Source organism: Wyeomyia smithii, chromosome 3 (genome assembly GCF_029784165.1).
Source record: "Wyeomyia smithii strain HCP4-BCI-WySm-NY-G18 chromosome 3, ASM2978416v1, whole genome shotgun sequence".
Lineage (NCBI taxonomy): Eukaryota > Metazoa > Arthropoda > Insecta > Diptera > Culicidae > Wyeomyia > Wyeomyia smithii.
Window position 1 is genome coordinate 143,070,556 of NC_073696.1, and position 24,631 is coordinate 143,095,186.

Below are 24,631 nucleotides of genomic sequence, written 5' to 3' on the forward strand. Positions count from 1 at the left end.
ATAATATATATATATATAATATATATATATATATATATATATATATATATATATATATATATATATATAATATATATATATATATAATATATATATATATATATATATATATATATATATATATATATATATATATATATATATATATATATATATATATAATATATATATATATATATATATATATATATATATATATATATAAATATATATATATATATATATATATATATATATATATATATATATATATATATATATATATATATATATATATACAGCTAGTTTACAGCACAGACGAGGGTCAAAAATGCGTCCCAATTACGCAGGGGTTCCACAAGGTTCCATCATGTACGATGAAGTGCTGAAACTAAAGCTCCCCCAAGGGGTTGTGATCGTTGGATTTGCGGACGACATCACACTTGAGGTCTTCGGCGAGTCGATCGAGGAGGTTGAGTTGACGGCTTCGCACTCTATAAGCGTCGTCGAGGACTGGATGCGCTCCAAAAAACTGGAGCTGGCGCATCATAAGACGGAGATTTCAGTTGTCGATAACCGCAAGTCGAAGCAACAGGGGTTGATCAGTGTCGGGAATTGCACCATCGCCTCTAAGCGCTCCCTTAAGCTGCTGGTGGTGATGATCGATGACAAGCTCGCCTTCGGGAGCCATGTCGAATATGCCTGTTAGAGGGCTTCAATGGCTATTGCAGCATTATCTCGCATGATGTCCAATAGCTCAGCAGTGTACGGCAGCAAGCGGAAACTTCTAGCTAGCGTGACTTCGTCCATACTGAGATACGGCGGGCCAGTGTGGTCCGAAGCACTAGGTAACTAGTAAACATCGGAGTAAGTTGGAAAGTACCTACAGGCTCATGTGCCTGAGGGTTGCGAGCGCGTATCGAACTGTGTCATACGACACAATCTGCGTCCTGTCCGGCATGATGCCTATCAGCATAGCCATTAAGGAGGACGTAGAATGCTTTGATCAACGTGACACAAGGGGCATACGAGGTACCAGAAGATCATTCTCGATGATCAGATGGCAGCAGGAGTGGTCCAATTCCGCGAAGGGTAGATGGACGCGTCGACTTATTCCGGATGTATCCGGATGGGTCGGGAGGCGCCATGGAGAAGTGAACTTCCATCTGACACAGATTCTGTCAGACCATGGTTGCTTTAGGCAGTATCTACACAGATTCGGGCATGCGGGTTCCCCCAACTGTCTCGAGTGCGTGGATGCGGAAGAGACTGCTGAGCATGTCTTCTTTGTGTGCCCTCGTTTTGCGCAGGCGCGGAGTGACATGATGGTAGTGAGCAGGCCAGATACCACTCCGGACAACCTAGTTCAGAGGATGTGTAAAGGCCCGAACATTCGGAGGGCGGTTAGTGCAGCCGCCTCTCAAATAGTTTTAGAGCTGCAAAACAGGTGACAGGTTGACCACCGACAAGCCAGTGTTAGCTAACGGCCAGTCTCCAGGCTAGTTAGCTAAGTTAGCAAAGAGACCTAAAGAATCAAGAGGATGCACATAGCACAAAAGCCGCTCCCTGAAGCAATACCTAGCGGTGGTTCCGGGGAGTAGTATGGGCTGGAGACTGGAGGGGTCACTGATTCAAACCAACCCCACACTCCCTGAGGTTGGTCACCTCAGGGGTTTGGTTGCAAATTTCCTCTCCACCTGGAAGAAAAAAAAAAAAAAAAAAAAAAAAAAAAATATATATATATATATATATATATATATATATATATATATATATATATATATATATATATATATATATATATATATATATATATATATATATATATATATATATTTTTATATATATATATATATATATATATATATATATATATATATATATATATATATATATATATATATATATATATATATATATATATATATATTAGGGGTGTGCGAAACTGGCTTTTCTGGTGTCGAAACCAAACGAAACGAAATTAACCCCTTATTTCGGTTTCGCCGAACGAAATCAAGGTGGATTTCGAGTTCTCGAGCCAAACGAAATTGGTCTCTCAATTTCGCGAAATTTCGAAAAATAAAATAGATGTTTCTGAAACATAGCATTACAATGATTTGTGACGTTGGAGCGTACGCTAACGAAGTACCCTTCAGCAGCTGATCGCAAGGTGCTTACCTGGTCGACGAAGAGTAACGTAGTTATTCAGATATCGATAAACCGACAATGACGAGAAAATCAAAAATGTTAAAAACTAAATTCTTAATGCATTCATTTATACAGATTTTATTGCAGGGAATTGTAGCGCGATAGATACAAATGATATAAAGGTCAAACTCGAAATGTTGTAAATAATAATTTAATAAACTTCTGAACTGATTCTTTTGGTTTGAATGCAACTATGTTTAAAATAGTAATCCTTCTTTCATAGCACTTTCATTATTCAAAATCCAAGTTTTGTCCTAGAGCTCGAACTGGAAAACATGAGAGATGGTAGGTAGTTTTTAAACAATCCTGTGAGTTTTGGTGTCCCTAGCAAAGATAACTTTTCCAAAGAGTTTTTCCCTATGCAAACGTAAAAGCGACGAATCCGATAAGTAATTTCTCGGCGGCCTTCTGATGCATTTCTGCATTCTCTAAAAGCAGCAAAATTCACAGGAATGGTTAAAAAGCTGTAAAACCTTTGGAGGGCAACTTTTTTTCGCTTTTGTCGATCAGTGTTATTGAATTTTTTTTAACACCGTTTAGTCAGACTAGACTAAGTGACATCTTTATCAATTCGAGGAAAACAAAATTTAAGTTAACTATTCTGTAAACTTTGAAAGTTTCAATGTTTTTGCACATTTTTAATATAACTTAAAATTACTTTTTAACTGAGCAGTTCCACAAAAAATGTCCCAGTTTCAATATTTTTTGTCATTTTAGATTTGGCCTAAACTTTGCATAAACGTTTCTATAGGCTGAAAAGCTATTTAAAACGCTATTTTGGGAGGGTTATAGTGATTATAAATATTTTCAGAGACAAAAGTTTTTTGATCAGTGTGACGTCTCTGGAAAAGTTTTAGACAGCAATTTTTTCTTTCCGATAAAACAAAAACTCTAAAAAATTCTTTTTTTATTTAATGTAACATACCCTTCCTTCAAGCTGAATTCTACAGTACCCTTGCTGACTTTCATCCTAACAAAAAAGTCCCTCTTATAATGAAACTGTTCTGAGTAACGTATAATAGCTCTCTTCAGGGAATTGTAATTATGACGCTGTCTTGGCTGGAGGAACGAGGTTTCGATACGACTCCTTCCTCTTGACAAAAATATAAGTCCTACTTATAATAAACCTGACCAGAGGTAAAGCATTGAGTCCCTTTTCAGGGAATTGTGATTGTGACGCGGTGTTGGTAGGAGGAACGAGGTTCGATAAGACTCCTTCCTCTTGACAAAATAAATCCTTCTTATAATAAAACTGATTTCAGAAATATTTACCCTCTACAGGGAATTGTAATTGGCGATATTGGCACGAGGAACGAGGTTTCGATAAGACTCCTTCCTCTTGACATAATAAGTTCCTCTTAGAATAAACCTGGCCAGAGAGGAACGTTAGGTGTAGCCTCAGTTCAGGCAATTGTAATTTGGCGATATTGGTAGGATAGAAAAGAGGCTCGGTATAGTAGAGCAGTAAGCTTGAAATGTAAGGGTAAATAAAAAAAAAACGTATCATGCACTTCCAATAGGATACTGCCAATAATATGAAGTGCGGAGTACAGAAAACACCTGGGCAATATTACAATAGATCGAAATGTCTCTGGTCGCAGTGATGAGTCCACACAGAGAAAAAAAAATGTGAAAGAAACATTAAAATTAATATAAAATAGCTTATTTTTCAAAAATCTTTTTTTTTTGTATAAAAATTACAAAAAAATTACCGAAGCGATGAAGAAGTAAAAAAAAAGTTATATTTAAAAAAAAATTTCAACATGTTTATTTTTGGAAGGACAATATTATTATCTACAACTTTGCCAAAGGCACTAGGCCAATTAAACCAACTGTTTCGATTATAAAAATATTTCAATTAACCACAGAGTGTCCAATAGACTGGGACACGGTTATATGGGAAAAAAGCGATGGCGTTATTTTTTCGCTCCCATGCACTTTTCGTGTTCCCTATGGGTCCTATAACAACTGTGTAACTTTCCAGATCGATCGGTGAAACGCCCGATTTGCGCCCGATTTTTAAAGTTTCCATACGATTTTATATGGGAAAAACCACATTTTCAAATTTTTTTCTATAGAGATGTCCAGTTGGCTCCTAAAACTATATTAGTACATGATATTTATAGGAAATTTTTCTGGGAAAAACTCTTCTGAAGACCGCAAGGCGCTACCTTGCTTGTGAAAAAAGATATTCAACCCATCCTGATTGAATATCTGACGAACGGCTCACCATTGAATTTTACTAGCAATACTGCTGCAGCATGCTGCTGTTGCAAATTCAACCATGTGATGAGAAATGATATCGCTCAAATTTATCTTGGAGGCTTCCCCGAAGATGCTATGAGCAAAAATCACACTTTGAAAATTGATTCCAAGCGAAATTATTTTTCATACTTAAACAAGTTTGCAATAGCAGCATGCTGTAGCAGTGTTGCTGGAAAATTTCAATGGTGAGCCGTCCGTCAGACATTCAATCAGTTTGGGGTGAATAGCTGTTTCTACAAGCATTGTAGCGCCTTACAGTCTTCAGAAAAGTTTTTTTCAGGAAAATTTCCTACAAATATCATGTATTGATATATTTTGAAGAGCCAATTTGACATCTCTAGAAAATAAAAATAGTGGATTTTCCCATATAAAATCGTATCCCTTAAAAATCGGGCGCAAATCGGGAGTTTCACCGATCGATCTAAAAAGTTACACAGTTGTTATGGGACCCATAAGGAACATGAAAAGTGCATGGGAGCTAACATTTATTTTTTGTCCCACCCTAGTGTCCAATTGGAGATTAAAATTATTTTTTCAGCTAAATCGGTTTGTTTGACTGGCATGTCTCTGGTAAGGTTGTAGTAAATAATTTTGTCCTAAAAAAATATGCCCTGTGAGTTTCTGCGACACCAAAAATAATAAAATGCATTTGGGACCATTCCTAAACTACGTGGTCATATTTTGACCTTTTTTATAACCCCCTACTCCCCCGGGGTCCTTCGTGGTCTTTTGTTTTGTGATCTTATTCTGCAAATATATGAACAATAAAGTATGAAAAATTTATAAAAAAATGAAGGTTCAAGAAAACTGATTGGTAATTACTGCGCAAATTGTAAATAGAATTTTCAGTAATATCATTTTCTCAAAACCAAAATAACAAATAGATAATGGTTGTTTAATTTTTGATAATATTTCATTGTCTTTAACAAATATAATAATTTCCTTACCTGGAAGTAATTTAAAATACGCTTTTCTGTTGAGGATATTCAAAATGATTTTTAATTTGTTGTTGAGTTTTTTTAATAAATTACAAAGTTTTTGAATGTCGAACAAAATATAAACATCTTTCTTTCTTCCTTCAGTTCACGAACATCCAGGTCTTATATATTGTTTTTAAGACCAAAACGTTGATTTTTTTACCGGTCGTTGAGTATTGAAATATACTTCCAGGAAAAATAACATAAATCCCGACGTATTGTAAAATAGAACTATTATTCTAAAGAAGTAAATGCCATATTAGGCAAAGCCTGTTTAAAACAAAAAAAAAATTTTCTTTGTTAGGATAAATTTGAAATATGTTTCAAAAATTTGATTACAGTTAATTGCTGACAACTCTCAAACTTTCCGTGACCCTTATTAATTAGTCGTGTCAAATACTTTACGAACTAATTTCATTTTTGTCATATGACTTACATTTTAAGTTGAGTAAAGCGGGCAATGTATGCAGTTTGCGAGGATGCGAAAATGAACGGGAATAGAAGGTGTGACTTTTAGGCTTAGAAAAAAATTTCCCTCGTCCTCGTCCAGTTTCTAAGCCTAAAAGTCACACCTTCTATTCCCGTTCATTTTCGCATCCTCGCAAACTGCATACATTGCCCGCTTTACTAAACTTAAAATGTAAGTCATATGACATAATTGAAATTAGTTCGTAAAGTAAATTTAGCCAACTGAGCTCTTCCGTGATACGCGTTCGGAGTCTAGCCAGCAACTGACGTGTCTCATCGCTTGCGCCACTGTAGATATAATAAGTCGTTATACACTGTGTGCGTGAAGAGATCACTCTCTCAGTTACAAAAATAAACTCCCACCGGGCAGTGTGTGCAGTTCATCGTTGGCTTGCTGAGATACGGGAACACAATAGTAGAGGGTGATTCGACTTTGGTTTAGAACTATTTATACCTTTCCCAGTAGTTTAATTGGCCAAAACACCTTGCCGGAGATAACGGAGATTGCGGGTTCGTGTCCCGTCTGGACGAGGGAAAATTTTTTCTAAGCCTAAAAGTCACACCTTCTATTCCCGTTCATTTTCGCATCCTCGCAAACTGCATACATTGCCCGCTTTACTAAACTTAAAATGTAAGTCATATGACAAAAATGAAATTAGTTCGTAAAGTAAATTTAGCCAACGGAGCTCGTCCGTGATAAGCGTTCGGAGTCTAGCCAGCAACTGACGTGTCTCATCGCTTGCGCCACTGTAGATATAATAAGTCGTTATACACTGTGTGCGTGAAGAGACCACTCTCTCAGTTACAAAAATAAACTTCCACCGGGCAGTGTGTGCAGTTCATCGTTGGCGTGCTGAGATACGGGAACACAATAGTAGAGGGTGATTCGACTTTGGTTTAGAACTATTTATACCTTTCCCAGTAGTTTAATTGGCCAAAACACCTTGCCGGAGACAACGGAGATTGCGGGTTCGTGTCCCGTCTGGACGAGGGAAAATTTTTTCTAAGGCCAAAGTCACACCTTCTATTCCCGTTCTATTTCGCATCCTCGCAAACTGCATACATTGCCCGCTTTACTAAACTTAAAATGCTTGTCAAATAAATTTATTAATAAAAAATAATAAATTATAAGTCAGACTTATAATAATAAATTTTAAGTCAGAAAAAAAGACTACGTGGTCTATTCGTTAACCCCAAAAATTATTTTTCTTTCAACCAATCAACAGTTAGAATGGAATGTTGTAATGCAACAAACAAATAGTTTTCTCTTTACTCAATTAAGTTATTTGTAATCATCCTCGTTCTCTTATTTCTCGTTTTTTCCAATCTCTCTTTTCTTCTACCTTGTATATTCGTCAAGTGCAAAGTCAGAATCACTTTTTTGCTATAATCTGAACTTGTTTTTGACATTGTAAAATTTTGTGTCCCCTAAAACAAGAGTAACATTTCTCAGTTATGTGTTCAACGAGAGCGTGCCATGTACTTTTTATTCATTCATTGAGAAGTATACTTTTTTGGTAACACGTTTAAAATATTTTTGATAAGGTACCTGGCAATTTTGAAACCTATGCTGACTTTGAAGTCAGAGTGTTTTGAAACAATACTAAAAATTCAGGCAATTACAACTTTTTCTGCTTGACACATCGATCACTCTGTCTGCACACTATAAGGCATGATATCTGGTCAGCCTAGTGATAGCAATGAACTATCTGAAAAAACACATTTAAATACACTGCGGTGTGCGAAGAGGAGTCCTCTAACACAGAGAATCCGAAAAAACGCTCGAAAATTTTCACAAGTCGAGTAGCATAGAACATTTGGCCTGTAAGATAGAGCTTTAGAGCTTTAGTTTTTACAGAAATTGCTATGCCCTCCTAAACGAAAGACAAAAAGTGACCTCTTTAACCTTGTGGGCTGTAAATATGACCACATTTTGATGTACGTAAAAGATGTGTAAAATTTATTCCTACAAACAAATTACTAGATACCTTGTAGCGCATTTGGAGGCTTCATATTCCTCGAATATGACTTCAGTGATGACATGAATTTTATGCTCTGCGTGAATAAAAAATACCTCCCGCATGATGTTACGGTTTTGTCTTTAAAAACAAAAATTACCGGCTGAGAGTTTATTCTTCTATGTTTGACGTAGTATACCAGATACCTGTTGAGATATATTCAATTTAATTTATAGTCGCAATGAGCACAACCCAAATTATTTGATAATGTGCATCGGAAATTTAGTCCGAAATTTCGCGAAATTTCGTAATCGTCGAAATTGGAAGTTTTATTTCGCGAAATTCTAGGCGGAATTCAGCGAAATTCAACGAAATTTTTCGGCAATTTCGCGAAACCGAAATTTCGAGTTTTGCGAAATTATACAAAATCATTCGAAATAACGTTATTATAACGATAATTCTTACTACCACGCTAATTTTCCTGTACAACAGGTGTTTAAAGAAACAAAATTAAGAAAAAGGAACGTTTCGATAAAAATCGAAATATGGCTCAACCAGCAATAAGTGCAGAAGTTCTATTAGAGCAAGTGAGAGAACTCACTAAAAATCAAGAAGAATTAATTCAAACGATCAGGGTCTTGAAAGACAAGCCCAATGATCCATTTTTAAATTTCACAACGCCTGATCCAATCAGGAATATTCCTAAATTCAACGGAAACAGGAAAGAAGTGCTAGCTTGGGTTCAAGACGCCGAGCAAACCTTAGCATTGTTCGAAAAGTATAAAAACGACATATGCTACAGGCAAATAATTCGTAGCATTAAAAATAAAATAACGGGAGATGCGAGAGAGATATTGATAGCTTCCGGAAACCCAACAACCTGGGAAGAGATAAAAGAAGTGTTAATTAACGCATACGGAGATCGCAGAGACTTAACGAGTCACATTCAATCGGAAAAAGAATTTGCCAGAATACTACAATAAAATTAGAACCATAGACACAGCAATAAAATCATCTGCAGCAGGTATGGACGATTACAAGGCACATACGAAGGTCATTAACTCTTTCGTTAGTCTTATTACGCTAACCCGATTTGTAGACGGGTTGAATGAAGACATTTTCATGCACGTAAGAAGTTGCAGGCCAGAAACACTGGAACACGCTTACGAAATTACGCAACAATATTCAAACGCCGCATACCAACACAAGTTGGATCGGAAAGTGAATAACTCGACACCTTCTTCTTCAAAACAGCTGACTGGGGAGCAAAGCAAAATTAAACTGAATAACTTTAACAATAATTCACGTTATAGCGATCGGACACCATCAGGCAAATTTGAAAACAAATTACAAACGGACGACGACGCATCTATGAGAACACACGTCTCAAAAATGCAAGTAAATAACCATACACAACAAGGGAAAGAAACCGTAACGGACACAGAGTATGAACCAGAATACGATCCTTCAAACGAAACATCAGAAAACCCTAGACTCGACTCTGACGATGAGGATTACCTGTTTTCTGACGAAATAAATTTTCATCTGACCCAAGAAAAAAAATCAAAAGACGTAATGAAAAGATCCAGTTTCATACCCTACGTTTCAATTCAAACAACGAAAGGCGAGCTTAAGTTTTTAGTCGACACAGGCGCGAACGAAAACTACATTTCGCCAACACACGTAAATATCGAAATTTGTAAAGACGAACCAATATCAACGGTAAATAACATGGCAGGCAAACATACAATCAACAAATCGGCCTCCATAGATATTTTTCGCATCAAAAAGAAATTAAAATTTTATATATTCAAATTCCACGAATACTTTGACGGCCTTATCGGCTATAAATCATTGCGAGTCCTTAAAGCAACCCTGAATACCGCGAATAACACCTTGAAAATAGGAAGAAAATGAATTATTATGAAAAAAATGTTTCCAGGCGAGCACAAATTGAATCTCACAGAACAAAATTTTCAGTTCATTCAGTTGCCTGTGAGGAGAAAAGGATCCTTCGTAATAGACCAAGAAGTGAATACGAAGCACTTCACAATCCTTCCTGGACTATACGAAGCATCAAAAGGAAAAGCCATACTAGCAATACACAAAATTAGCAACGAGAAAGAGACTGAAATCAATATTAATGAATTAGAATTTGGACAAGACTACTACGAAATCGAAAAGATACCATCAAAAAACAATCAATGCAAATACGACATAAGGGCCAACCACCTGAACGAAAGAGAAAAAACAGCACTTAGTGACGTTATTTCTAAAAATAGAGAAGTTTTATACTGCGAAGAAGACAACCTCACCTTCACACACAGAATAAAACACAAAATTCGGACGACAGACAACATACCAATCCACACCAAATCTTACAAATACCCCAAAGTCTACGAAGACGTAGTGAGGCAACAAGTAGATAAACTACTCAAAGACGGTATTGTTAGAGAATCAATCTCTCCATATACGTCGCCCGTATGGGTAGTGCCTAAGAAGTCAGACGCCTCAGGTCAAAAGAAATTTAGACTGGTAATTGATTATCGTAAGCTGAACGAAAAAACGATCAGCGACAGATATCCTATACCAGAAATAACAGACATATTAGATAAACTGGGCAGAACGAGTTACTTCTCTACAATCGATCTAGTATCAGGGTTCCTTCAAATCCAACTAGACGAAGAGGACATAGAGAAGACAGCGTTTTCGATAAATTCAGGAAAATATGAATTTACACGGATGCCATTCGGGTTGAAGAACGCACCTGCGACTTTTCAACGCGTTATGGATTGTGTGCTGAGAGAGGAAATAGGAAGGTGTTGTGTCGTCTATATGGACGACATAATAATATTTTCACCATCTCTAGAGCAACACAAAATTGATCTAGACAAAGTTTTGAATAAATTAAGGGAAGCCAACTTGAAAATACAACTCGATAAATGCGAGTTTTTCAGAAAGGAAGTGCAGTTTTTGGGACACACAGTCTCGGAAGACGGTGTTAGACCAAACCAGGACAAAGTCGACACCATAAAAAATTGGCCAATACCAGAAACAGAAAAAGAGGTTAGACAATTTTTGGGAATCTTGGGATATTATCGAAGATTCATCACGGACTTTGCCAGGCTGGGTAAACCACTTACCTCACTGCTCAGAAAAGAGAACGCTTTCGAAATCACTCCGGAAATAAAAATATGCTTCCAAAAGTGCAAGCAGATTCTTATGAGAGACCCCGTACTTATTCACCAGGATTTCTCATAGGAATTCATCTTGACCACAGATGCGAGCGATTTTGCCATAGGTGCCGTTCTTTCTCAAGGAACCATTGGAAAGGACCGTCCAATCGCCTATGCCTCTAGGACGTTGAATAGCACTGAAGAGAACTATTCAACCACCGAAAAGGATTTTTGGCCATGTACTGGGCAGTTAAACACTTTGAACACTATTTGTGGGGAAGAAAATTTAAACTAGTTACAGATCATCAGCCTCTCACCTACTCACTTACAAATACAAACAAGCGCATTTGCAGAGGAAAGTTAGAATTGGAAGGTTACGACCAAGCATGGAAAAGTTCACTCACTAGCAATATTTCATGCAAATGTGTTCTTTGATTTATCAGTTATCGTCCAACTATTTCCACTCGCGTACAAGTTTTCCATAGAAACGCTGCTGATTGTTTTTCGCTTCTAAGAGTTCCGAATACCATAGAAGGAGACTGAATGATTCAAGCACGATAGTGTTTATTGTATCCAAGTTCACTTGCATTCAAAATTATCGCGAGAAGCTTTGAGATATTATCGCCAGTGATACAAAATTATGTATCCAAATGAACGTTAGATTGCGTTCAATTGTTTGCTTGCCGGAGCAAATAGGTATCATCAATGCTTACGGAAATTGTAGCATGGTGCATTAGCATCTGATACTTGAAATCACCAAGAATCATCGTGGTATATCACGGTGAAAGCACGACGTGGAGTAGCCGAATTACGCCTACAAGCAACCAACAGTACATTCTGCAGATTCAAGCGATAACTATTATGATTGTTGTATGAGAGTTTGACTGTTGGGAATTGTACGATGGTTGGTTATAATTTTGGCTGAGCAGTCTTGAACAAGTAGAACGATCTGGTTTTTTACTGTCCGACGTTTCGTCACTATTCAGTGACATCTTCAGGGGAAACTGTTGGTGTTTATTAGCGATTAGTGTCTGTTTTAATTCTTAAATTTGTTAACAATTGATAAGAGTTTAGCTAGTTGTCTGTGGTTGAGTTGTCTGTGACTTACATAATTCTTGTTCGTTCCTTGTCTGGATGATTTTTAGAGCTTATCGTCAACATTAATTGGGGCGATTCGGGGTACATTCTACAATATTGGTGTTCATAAAAGTCTATGGTACAATTTTTTTTTCTCTTATAAATATTTTAAACAAACTTACAAATCTCTTTGCTGTGGACCTATTGCGATGGCGGATGGTAACGTTATGGGGAGTAGTTGGGATTCGGGGGGGTAGGAAATCTGTGTTACTTGTGGTGAGATTCGAAAGACAGGGACAGAGAAGGAACTTGTTGGCTGGTGCATTGGTATTCGGTATGAGACTCGACAGCACAGCTGCGTAAGCTGTGTTGAGTCCATCGAGATCGACTCGCTTGTTGACAGTATTGGGCGTGTTGTGTATATGACACATTTCTAAGAATGGTAGAATATGGGTGCGGTTGCTATGGTCGATAATAGTGGTTCGACTGAAGTCAAAGCTGTGTTTGTGTTGTATACAGTGGTTAATGAGTGCCGTTCTCTCTTTTAACTCGTCCAGCTCTCGTTTTGTGTTAGTGCTGGCACTGAGTATCTGCTGTAGCTTGTTTACGTTAGATTTGTGTCCTGATAATTGCATTGTAAGTCTGTTCCAACCATCGGATAACCAACCATCGGATAACTATTATATTTGGTGCACGGAAAAACCGTTAAACATGTTCAAAAACTAAATTATTTTTAAAATATCGCGCATTGATTCAGAATTGTCTGAAGAAGTATTTTTCAAACGCCGACGAACAACTGTTGTAAAACCAACTTTCACAGAAATTGATATAGTGCATATTTTCAAGAAATATCTAAACCCCAGAGGGATAAATTGCTTACGAGTACCATTAGAATTAAGGCAACTAATCCAAGAAACGTACAAAAAACACTTCGAAGCTAATAAAACGTACAAGATTTTCATTTCAGAAGTTTTTTTAGAAGACGTGAGAGTGGACTCGAAACAGGATAAACTGGTAATTTACATAGATAGTTGTGACATCTGCAAAAAAAAGCAAGTATAATAGAAAACCACCACAACTAGTTCGAAAGAGCGTTTTCGGCCAAAAATAGACGTGTTTTTCATGAAAGGGCTAAAATGGTTGACAATAGTAGATTCCTTTTCAAAATTCGCCAATGTAATTCCTTTGGAAACGAGAACTATAGCCGACATGAAACAGGCAATTAGCGAACACATAAGAACGTTCGGTAGGCCAGAAACTATTGTCAGCGACCAAGAACTCTCGTTCATATCCTTAGACTTCATTGGGTTTTTGAGTGATTTGGACATCTCAATCCATCATGCCAGCAATTCACAGGCAAACGGGATTGTAGAAAGATTCCACTCTACCCTGATCGAACTCTACAGGACATTAAAAACAAAATATCCCAACAAACCCATCACTGACATGATGAACATAATAACAGACGTCTACAATAACACAATAATGTTAAAATTCATAAAAATCGACTGAAGAATTAACCCGAGACAACCTTTTTCTCTTTCAGACTCTTTCTTATCCATTACTAAACTCAGACCATATACAAAGACGTAGACAACGACAATGGGATAGTTGCATTTAAAATCGAAGACGCGAGAATAAAATAGGCTACGAAAGAATAATAAAAAGAACTAGCTTAGGAACTATAGAAATGAATCTTTATCACATAGAAAAAATAGCCTCATCATTTAAAATTAAAGATCATTTGTACGAAACATTGAAAAGAAAAATCATTAGCGCTAGGGAAAAGCTAGAAAGTCTACAACCACACAGACAAGAAGAGGATTGATAAATAGTCTAGGAACAGTAATAAAGTACATCGCAGGAAACCCAGACCAGGAAGACCTACAAATCATACAACACAGCATAGGAGAACTGCAAACACGAAGCAATGACCTTACCAATAACCAAATGAAACAAATCAAAATAATGAAAGTTTTCAGAACAGAATTAACAATGTAACAAATACAATAAGAAAAATAAGCCTTCAAATGTCAATAATTAACAACACATTAAGAGACGACGCTACCTTAGAACAGATAAACCTAATATTTAGCACAGATCTTTCAATCCACGCTTCGGAAGATATTGAAGAGCAAATTGAGTTATCCAAAGAAAATCTGATTAGCAAAAATATATTGTCACTAGAGGACAAAAGTTACATCTTTCAGAAGCTAGGAAGACAGAACTTAAATTTAAAGGTCTTAGATGAATTTTTTTTGTACAGCTCAGGAAGTATAGCAATCAGCAAAGACAATATCGTCATCCTGATAAAGATCCCGATATTAGACAACAACCGATATGAACTGCTAGAAATCCAAGCCATCAGCAGAAACCAAACAAGAATAAAAACAGACGTACAGTGACAACTCACCTCCGCTAGAAGACGAATGCATCTATGAAATCCTAACACACCAGAAACCAAAATGTACAATAACCAGAACGGATCAGCCGACTCGTATAAAAGAAATCAGGAGAGGTATAATATTTATTAACACAGAAACAAATTTAAAAGTTTTCAGCTCCTGCGGCGACTCAAAAATAATATCAGAGCCGACCGTGATCGAAACGGAAAACTGCACTATAAATATCCTTAACAATACGTTTCATAGCGAGGAAGAATTTACGCCAAAGCAAGACGCCAAAGCTTGTGCCAACCTACAACAAACAGCCAGAAACAATCAACGACATCTCTAGCGAACCAGAGGAGCTTGAAATCGACAACTTGAAGTTCCTGGGACAAATACAATCAACCACTCAGTTATACCAGAAAACGACTTTAGTTGGAGGTACAGCTATCGTCGCATTAATAATCATTATAAGTTTTCTCTTCCTAGAAATCATTATTAGGAAAAAGAAAACCAAACAGGCCAAGGACATCAACAAAATACCTCCAGATGATATCAGAAACGAGGAAAAAGCGACAACCGTAGATCAACAGAAGTTGGGAAAACCCATCCAGCTGCCAGCATTCAGCTCTCTCAGAGGTTAACCGAGGACGGTCAACAATCTTAGGGGGGAGGAGTTATGAAACAGCGGACCCACCAACAGCAACAACAAAGGAAATCATCAGCCACAACGTCACAACGCCACATCGATCGAAGCCATCGATCAACGCACCCACCGAAAAAAATGACGAATGGAATTCGGCATAGTAACCACCCGGCACAGCGACGGAAGCGACCAACGTGTACGAGCAACGTGGAGGACCAATCGAACGATGTCGTCTTTTGCTGAGTATAGAATTTTATTTCAGACTTTTAGGTAGCGATAGGCTAGAATTAACAAACGCAGTTAAGTTCTTTGATGTGTATCGTAGTGAACGGATTAAAAAGTGTTTTAAAGTTAAATAAAGTTTTTTTTATTCAAGCCTCGGAATATCACGGCTTTTCTTATATATATATATATATATATATATATATATATATATATATATATATATATATATATATATATATATATATATATATATATATATATATATATATATATATATATATATATATATATATATATATATATATATATATATATATATATATATATATATATATATATATATATATATATATATCTATATATATATATATATATATATATATATATATATAGTATATATATATATATATATATATATATATATATATATATATATATATATATATATATATATATATATATATATATATATATATATATATATATATATATATATATATATATATATATATATATATATATATATATATATATATATATATATATAAATATATATAAATATGTATATATATATAAATATATATATATATATATATATATATATATATATATATATATATATATATATATATATATATATATATATATTTTTTGTTTTTGTTTCAGGTGGAGGGGAAATTTGCATCCAAACCCCTGAGGTGACCAACCTCAGGGAGTGTGGGGTTGGTTTGAATCAGTGACCGGACCCACTAAAACCCCTCCAGTCTCCAGCCCATAATACTCCCCGGGACCACCGCTAGGTATTGCTTCGGGGAGCGGCTTTTGTGCTCTGTGCACCCTCTTGGTTCTTTAGGTATCTTTGCTAACTTAGCTAACTAACCTGGAGACTGGCCGTTAGCTAACACTGGCGTGTCGGTGGTCAACCTGTCACCTGTTTTGCAATTCTAAAACTATTTGAGAGGCGGCTGTAAAAACCGCCCTCCAAATGTTTGGGTCTTTACACATCCTCCGAACTAGGTTGTCCGGAGTGGTGTCTGGCCCGCTCACTACCATCATGTCGCTCCGCGCATGCACAAAACGAGGGCACACGAAGAAGACATGCTCAGCAGTCTCTTCCGCATCCGCGCACTCGGGACACATGGGGGACCCCGCATGCCCGAATCTGTATAGATACTGCCTGAAGCAACCATGACCTGACAGAATCTGTGTCAAGTGGAAGTTAACTTCTCCATGGCGCCTCTCGACCCATCCGGATACGTCCGGAATAAGTCGATGCGTCCACCTACCCTTTACGGAATTGGACCATTCCTGCTGCCATCTGATCATCGAGAATGACCTCCTGGTGCCTCGTATACCCCTTGTGTCACGTTGATCGAAGCATTCTACGTCCTCCTTAATGGCTATGCTGATAGGCATCATGCCGGACAAGACGCAGATTGCGTCGTATGACAATGTACGGTACGCGCTCACAACCCTCAGGCACATGAGCCTGTAGGTACTTTCCAGTTTACGACGATGACTGTTGGTGCCTAACGCTTTGGACCACGCTGGCCCACCATACCTAAGTATGGACGAAACCACGCTGGCAAGAAGTTTACGCTTACTGCCATATACCGCTGAGCTATCGACATCATTCGAGATAGTCCTGCAGCGGCCGTTGAAGCCCTCTTACAGGCATAGTCGACGTGACTCTTAAATGTGAGCTTATCGTCAACCATAATCCCTAAGAGCTTCAAGGAACGCCTTGAGGTAATGGTGCAGTCACCGACTCTGACCACCGCCTGTTGCTCTAATTTGCGGTTGTTCACAACCGTAACCTCCGTTTTATGGTGCGCTAACTCCAGTTTCCTAGAGTGCATCCAGTCTTCGACCTTGCGTATGCAGTGCGCGGCCGTCAACTCGACCTCTTCGATCGACTCGCCGTAGACCTCTAGCGTGATGTCGTCTGCGAAACCGACGATCACAACCCCTACAGGGAACTTTAGTTTCAACACCCCGTCATACATGACATTCCACAACACCGGGTCCAGGATGGAACCTTGCGGTACCCCTGCGGTGATTGGGACGCACTTCTGACCCTCCTCCGTGTTGTAAACTAGTACCCGATTCTGAAAATAATTTTTCAAAATCTTGTACAACGACACCGGTACGTGGATGCTCCTAAGCGCGAGCGCTATGGAGTCCCAACTGGCGCTATTGAATGCATTCTTCATGTCAAGCGTGACGATTGCGCAATAGCGAATGTCCCAACTCTTACGCTGGAGTGCTACCTCTGCCGTCTTGGTGACAGAGAGAATAGCATCCAGCGTGGATCTACCTTTCCGGAAGCCGAACTGGTTACCTGCCAGACCGTTTACACCCTCTGTGTACTTCACCAGTCTGTTGAGGATGATCCTCTCAAGCACCTTGCCCGTAGTGTCCAGCAGACAGATAGGTCTGTATGCCGATGGGTCCCCTGGCGGTTTCCCAACCTTCGGCAACAGCACCAATCTCTGTCGCTTCCACCTGTCCGGAAAGAGGCAGTCATCCAGGCACTTCTGCATGACTGCTCGAAATAGATCGGGAGCCACTTTCATGGCCGTCCTGATGGCCAAGTTCGGGATTCCATCCGGTCCCGGTGCCTTGCTCACCTTTAGGGAGTTGGCGATCACGATGAGTTCCTCATTCGTAACCCTTACCTCCTCCACAACCTCGGCACGGCTGCCGTCTCTCACGGATTGGATGCCCGGCAGGTTGGCCGACCATCCCTGGTCTGTGTCTGAGATACTGGAACGTCGGACGTGAGACTCAGCAACCGGAGGCCAAGGATTTGGCTCGTGTCGTGGAAAGAGTCCCTCGATGATACGCTTCAGCATCGCTGGTGATCGCTCTGCAGGCGCCAACACGCCTTTGGTCTTCGCCATTACAGAATCTGTGTCAAGTGGAAGTTAACTTCTCCATGGCGCCTCTCGACCCATCCGGATACGTCCGGAATAAGTCGATGCGTCCACCTACCCTTTACGGAATTGGACCATTCCTGCTGCCATCTGATCATCGAGAATGACCTCCTGGTGCCTCGTATACCCCTTGTGTCACGTTGATCGAAGCATTCTACGTCCTCCTTAATGGCTATGCTGATAGGCATCATGCCGGACAAGACGCAGATTGCGTCGTATGACAATGTACGGTACGCGCTCACAACCCTCAGGCACATGAGCCTGTAGGTACTTTCCAGTTTACGACGATGACTGTTGGTACCTAACGCTTTGGACCACGCTGGCCCACCATACCTAAGTATGGACGAAACCACGCTGGCAAGAAGTTTACGCTTACTGCCATATACCGCTGAGCTATCGACATCATTCGAGATAGTCCTGCAGCGGCCGTTGAAGCCCTCTTACAGGCATAGTCGACGTGACTCTTAAATGTGAGCTTATCGTCAACCATAATCCCTAAGAGCTTCAAGGAACGCCTTGAGGTAATGGTGCAGTCACCGACTCTGACCACCGCCTGTTGCTCTAATTTGCGGTTGTTCACAACCGTAACCTCCGTTTTATGGTGCGCTAACTCTAGTTTCCTAGAGTGCATCCAGTCTTCGACCTTGTGTATGCAGTGCGCGGCCGTCAACTCGACCTCTTCGATCGACTCGCCGTAGACCTCTAGCGTGATGTCGTCTGCGAAACCGACGATCACAACCCCTACAGGGAACTTTAGTTTCAACACCCCGTCATACATGACATTCCACAACACCGGGTCCAGGATGGAACCTTGCGGTACCCCTGCGGTGATTGGGACGCACTTCTGACCCTCCTCCGTGTTGTAAACTAGTACCCGATTCTGAAAATAATTTTTCAAAATCTTGTACAACGACACCGGTACGTGGATGCTCCTAAGCGCGAGCGCTATGGAGTCCCAACTGGCGCTATTGAATGCATTCTTCATGTCAAGCGTGACGATTGCGCAATAGCGAATGTCCCAACTCTTACGCTGGAGTGCTACCTCTGCCGTCTTGGTGACAGAGAGAATAGCATCCAGCGTGGATCTACCTTTCCGGAAGCCGAACTGGTTACCTGCAAGACCGTTTACACCCTCTGTGTACTTCACCAGTCTGTTGAGGATGATCCTCTCAAGCACCTTGCCCGTAGTGTCCAGCAGACAGATAGGTCTGTATGCCGATGGGTCCCCTGGCGGTTTCCCAACCTTCGGCAACAGCACCAATCTCTGTCGCTTCCACCTGTCCGGAAAGAGGCAGTCATCCAGGCACTTCTGCATGACTGCTCGAAATAGATCGGGAGCCACTTTCATGGCCGTCCTGATGGCCAAGTTCGGGATTCCATCCGGTCCCGGTGCCTTGCTCACCTTTAGGGAGTTGGCGATCACGATGAGTTCCTCATTCGTAACCCTTACCTCCTCCACAACCTCGGCACGGCTGCCGTCTCTCACGGATTGGATGCCCGGCAGGTTGGCCGACCATCCCTGGTCTGTGTCTGAGATACTGGAACGTCGGACGTGAGACTCAGCAACCGGAGGCCAAGGATTTGGCTCGTGTCGTGGAAAGAGTCCCTCGATGATACGCTTCAGCATCGCTGGTGATCGCTCTGCAGGCGCCAACACGCCTTTGGTCTTCGCCATTACGACTCTGTAGGCGCTGCCCCACGGATTCGTATTGGCACTCGCGCATAGCCTATCGAAGCAGGCCCTTTTGCTCGCCTTTATCGCACTTTTAAGCGCCGATCTTGCAGATCCGAATACTACACGGCGCTCTACCCTCTGTGCATCGGTACGTGCACGTTGCAACATCCGTCTTGCACGGAGGCACGCGCAACGGAGGTCCGCTATCGCGTCGGTCCACCAGTATACCGGTGACTTACCATTCCTAGGTTGGCGGGTCCTAGGCATGGTGGCGTCGCACGCCCGCGATAATGTGGCAACTAATTGGTCAGCACTCGGGCGGAGCCAACTGCACCCTCGCGCTCTCTTCTCATTGCTTCTGCAAATACCTCGGCATCGAAATGCGATGTCTTCCACCCGCGGACGGTCGGAGTATTGGCTCTACCCGTCGCCTGCCGCCTTTCGTTATGGACTACGCTATAGCAGACCGACTGGTGGTCACTATAGGTGTAGCCATCGTCTACCCTCCAGTTCACGATCAGTCCTGGGCTGGAGAACGTCACGTGGATGATCGACTCCGCACCATTTCTGCTGAATGTACACTTGGTTCCAACGTTGGCTAGATCTAGGTTGAGCTTTGCCAAAGCTTCCAACAAGATCTGACCCCTCCGGTTCGTGCGGCGGCTTCCCCACTCAACAGCCCAAGCGTTGAGGTCGCCCGCCACTACTAAGGGTGTTAGTCCCGTCAACTCCATAGATAACAAATCGACCATCTGGGTGAACCTTTCGATAGACCAACGCGGCGGAGCATAACTTTTATTTATATATTTATTTCGTCAAACAAAAGTAGACTACATATGTTTAAAACTAACTTACATACTATATGCTATTTATACTAGTGGGAGCAAAAAAAAAGAGTTTATACATAATTGAATAATAATTTCTTCACTTGACGGATTATTACAATGAATGTTTTCTATCGATTTAAATTGCGCGTTGAGTTGAAATATTGTTTTAATTTAGTTCTCGACATAGAAAAGTCAATTGTTTCACAGTGTTGGTTATACACTAACATCATTTGATTGATTGGCCCGTATTTAGCATAATTGTTTCGTTGATGATTTAAAAAAAACAAAGTCCGAGTTCGTAAATTTCTAGAAGGTACATAAAGATTGAGTTTTGATAATATTTCGGGTGAATCGACACGTTGAGATACGATATCGTTAACAAATGACAGCATTGCGAATTCACGACGGGCTTTTAATGATTGGATGTCAATAAGTCTGCAGCGTTCGTCATATGATGGTAGGGGAAATGACGTCCATCGTAGATTACGAAGTGCATATAACAGGAATTGTTTTTGCACTGATTCTATTCTGTTTACATGTGTTGCAGAAAACGGAGACCATACAATGCTACAGTATTCTAAAAGTGACCTGACATAGGAATTATAAAGTGTTTTTATTGTGTATGGATCTTGGAAATTACAACTGCAGTAGAACACTCCGTCCACCTAGGCAACCGCGTATCCTTCATGTGAGGTTGACACAACCTCCTGAACCGGGAACTTGCTGGTCGTGCATATGGCCGCCGTACTGGACTTATCTGCAACCCAATTACCGTTTCCGGGAGGAATGCAGTAGGGGTCCGATACGATTGCGATGTCCGACCGCGACTCAGACGCTACTTGGTATAGCAGCTGCTGTGCCGCATAGCAATGGTTCAGGTTCAATTGTGTCACTCTCACGCCCGTGGTTTCGTGGCCGCCTCACCGGCTGGGCATCGTGGGCCTCCCATAAAGTGCTTGGCGTCCCGTTTTCCAGTACATACCAAGCACTTGGGAAGCTCCCCGCAGTCTTTAGCTTTATGGCCAGCACCACCACAACGCCTACATAACTGGCTCCTATCGGGCCCCTTGCATGTCCAGGACTTGTGTCCTCCCTCGAAAAACCTGGAGCAAACGTCCGGCTGCTGGAGTATGCTCAGGGGACATACTGACCAGCCAACCTTAAGTTTGGCTGTCTTCAGGGCCAGAGTTGCATCGGCCGATGCAAGCCGGAAAGTGGCCACCTGGGTCCCCGCTGGACCCTTTCGGAGGCGAATTACCTCAGTGGCTACTTCCACTCCGCACTTCTCCTTGAGGGCCTGTGAAATATCGCACCTCTCGGTGATTTCATCCAGGTTTTTGAGCAGGAGAGTCACCTCTGAGGTGAGTGCCCGAATTTGCACATCTTTCCCGAGGACCTGCTCGGCTACCGTCTTGTAGGCAGCGCCCTTGTTTTAAGCATCCTTACTGAGCTCAAGGATCATCTCGCCGGTGCGAGAACGACGGATGGTCCGCACATCCGCTCCCAGATCCTTGAGCTGGGTTTCGCCTCTCATTTTCTTCAAGACTTCGGAGTACTTGGACCCATCCGTCTTGAGTATGAGGGCGTCGCCCCTGCTTCGCGCCTTCTTTCCCATTTTTGGACGATTTGTCGCCTTCTCGTCGTTGCGCTTGCTGTCTTTTTGGCGCTTCCTTCCTCCCACGGTAACCCAAGGGTTTTCCGTAGCTGCCACTTCGGCAGACTTTTCGGCGGACTTGGAGGCCGTTGGTGTGCTGTCTCGCGGGCTTAGCACAACCAACCGTTTCTTGCTGTTCTCGGGGGCTTCCCCCGGAGACTGCCTTGCTCTTTTTACGGCTGACCCGAAGGCGCAAACCGCTGCAAACGTGCAGGTGTCCGTTTGGACCGACTTCGTCGCCCTTCCGGTCACCTCCGTTGCATTCTTCTCTGCAGCCACCGCTCTTGCCTTGAGCTCGGCGTGCTCCTTCTTCGCAGCATCGACGGAGGACCGAAGCATGTAGAGAGCCTGCTTCAGGTACTTCGTCGTGTTGGTGCGACTTTTCGCAAACTCGATTATGGCATCGAGCTGCTCCGACGCGCTACTACCTTCGGTAGTGTGACTCGCTGTCTTCCGACCGCCTTTATCAACAGTGGACCAGCCACTGCGATGTCTTGCGTCGATCCGGTAGGCGTACTGCCTTTGCCGTCTTCGCAGGCGTCCTTTACTGCATCCATCTCCGCCTTTCTCGGCGGAGACCTCTAGATGCCTCCTCGTGCAAACGGGTTTTTCAACCCATCTGCGCCCATTTGTTGATAATTTTGAGTTGAATCCATTTTTGTTTAGTGGGTCCCCCTTCCAGCCGCTATCCTTTTCCATACTGGAGTGGTCGCTCATCTGGTCCCATAGTAGTCTATGCCGAAGCAGTGAGGCCATGGCTAGGGGCGGCTGCCATAGCGCCTTATGAGCAACTATGACACCCCCGACCGGCGCAAGTCAGGAAAATACATCTGATCCCACTCCTGCCCGGTTCCCACCGGGCAATGAATTTGGAACGTACTGGAAGGCCTGCCAGGTTTTACGTGACGGAGACCTCTGCACCGGTTGTTGTCTCGCCGTTTCAAGCCGTTGTCACACGACCTTACTAAGGGAGCTCGGCGCAGGTGCCAGCCCAGAATCGTAGTACGAAAACAAAATCCGACTCTTATCATATGACGTTGCGACCAGTTGCCGTAATTGGGAACTTACTGGCATCAATCCCAATGGGCGAATTAGTGCATTTGAGTGGTGGGAGCGGCACTATTCGCTCCGTCAGAGCTGCTTCCGGATAATGTGGCTTTTGCGAGAATTCGGCGGCCCAATGCCTGAGTCTCACCACAACCTAGGCTAGCTCTCGCTGATGCTCCGGGACTTTGCAGTTGCTTGCAGTGAGCACTTACGTGGCCTACGGTAATCGCCAAATACCGACCCGTGGTGGCATACAGCGCCATATATATATATATATATATATATATATATATATATATATATATATATATATATATATATATATATATATATATATATATATATATATATATATATATATATATATATATATATATATATATATATATATATATATATATCTATATATATATATATATATATATATATATATATATATATATATATATATATATATATATATATATATATATATATATATTTATATATATATATATATATATATATATATATATATATATATATATATATATATATATATATATTTATATATATATATATATATATATATATATATATATATATATATATATATATATATATATATATATATATATATATATATATATATATATATATTTTCTTGGGACCATATAGGCGACTACTCAATTATGGATGAGAATAGCGGCTGGAAGGGAGACCCATTTAACAAAAAATTTATTTGAATAACTTGAAGAAGGGCGTAGATGGGTTGGATAACCCATTTGCACGAGGAGGCATCCAGAGGTCTGGCCTGCTTAAGACGGTCGGCAGACAACGAGACACGTTACCGAGAAAAGCAGCACTGTTAGAGCAGCTTGATGTTATCATCGAGTTTGCGAAAAGCTGCGATGACAGAACATGCCTAACTCATGGCAAACGCTGCGAAGAAGGGCGAAATGGAGGTGACTAAGAGGGCGACGAAGTCAGTTCAAACGGACACCTTCCAGTCACTGTGCCAGTCTCCGGGTGAAGCGGCCCCGGCGGTTACGAAAAAAACGGTTGGATGTGCTAAGCCCGCGGGACAGCACACCAGCGGTTTCGAAGTCCGTTGAAGAACCGACCGAAGTCAAGGGTTACGGAACCC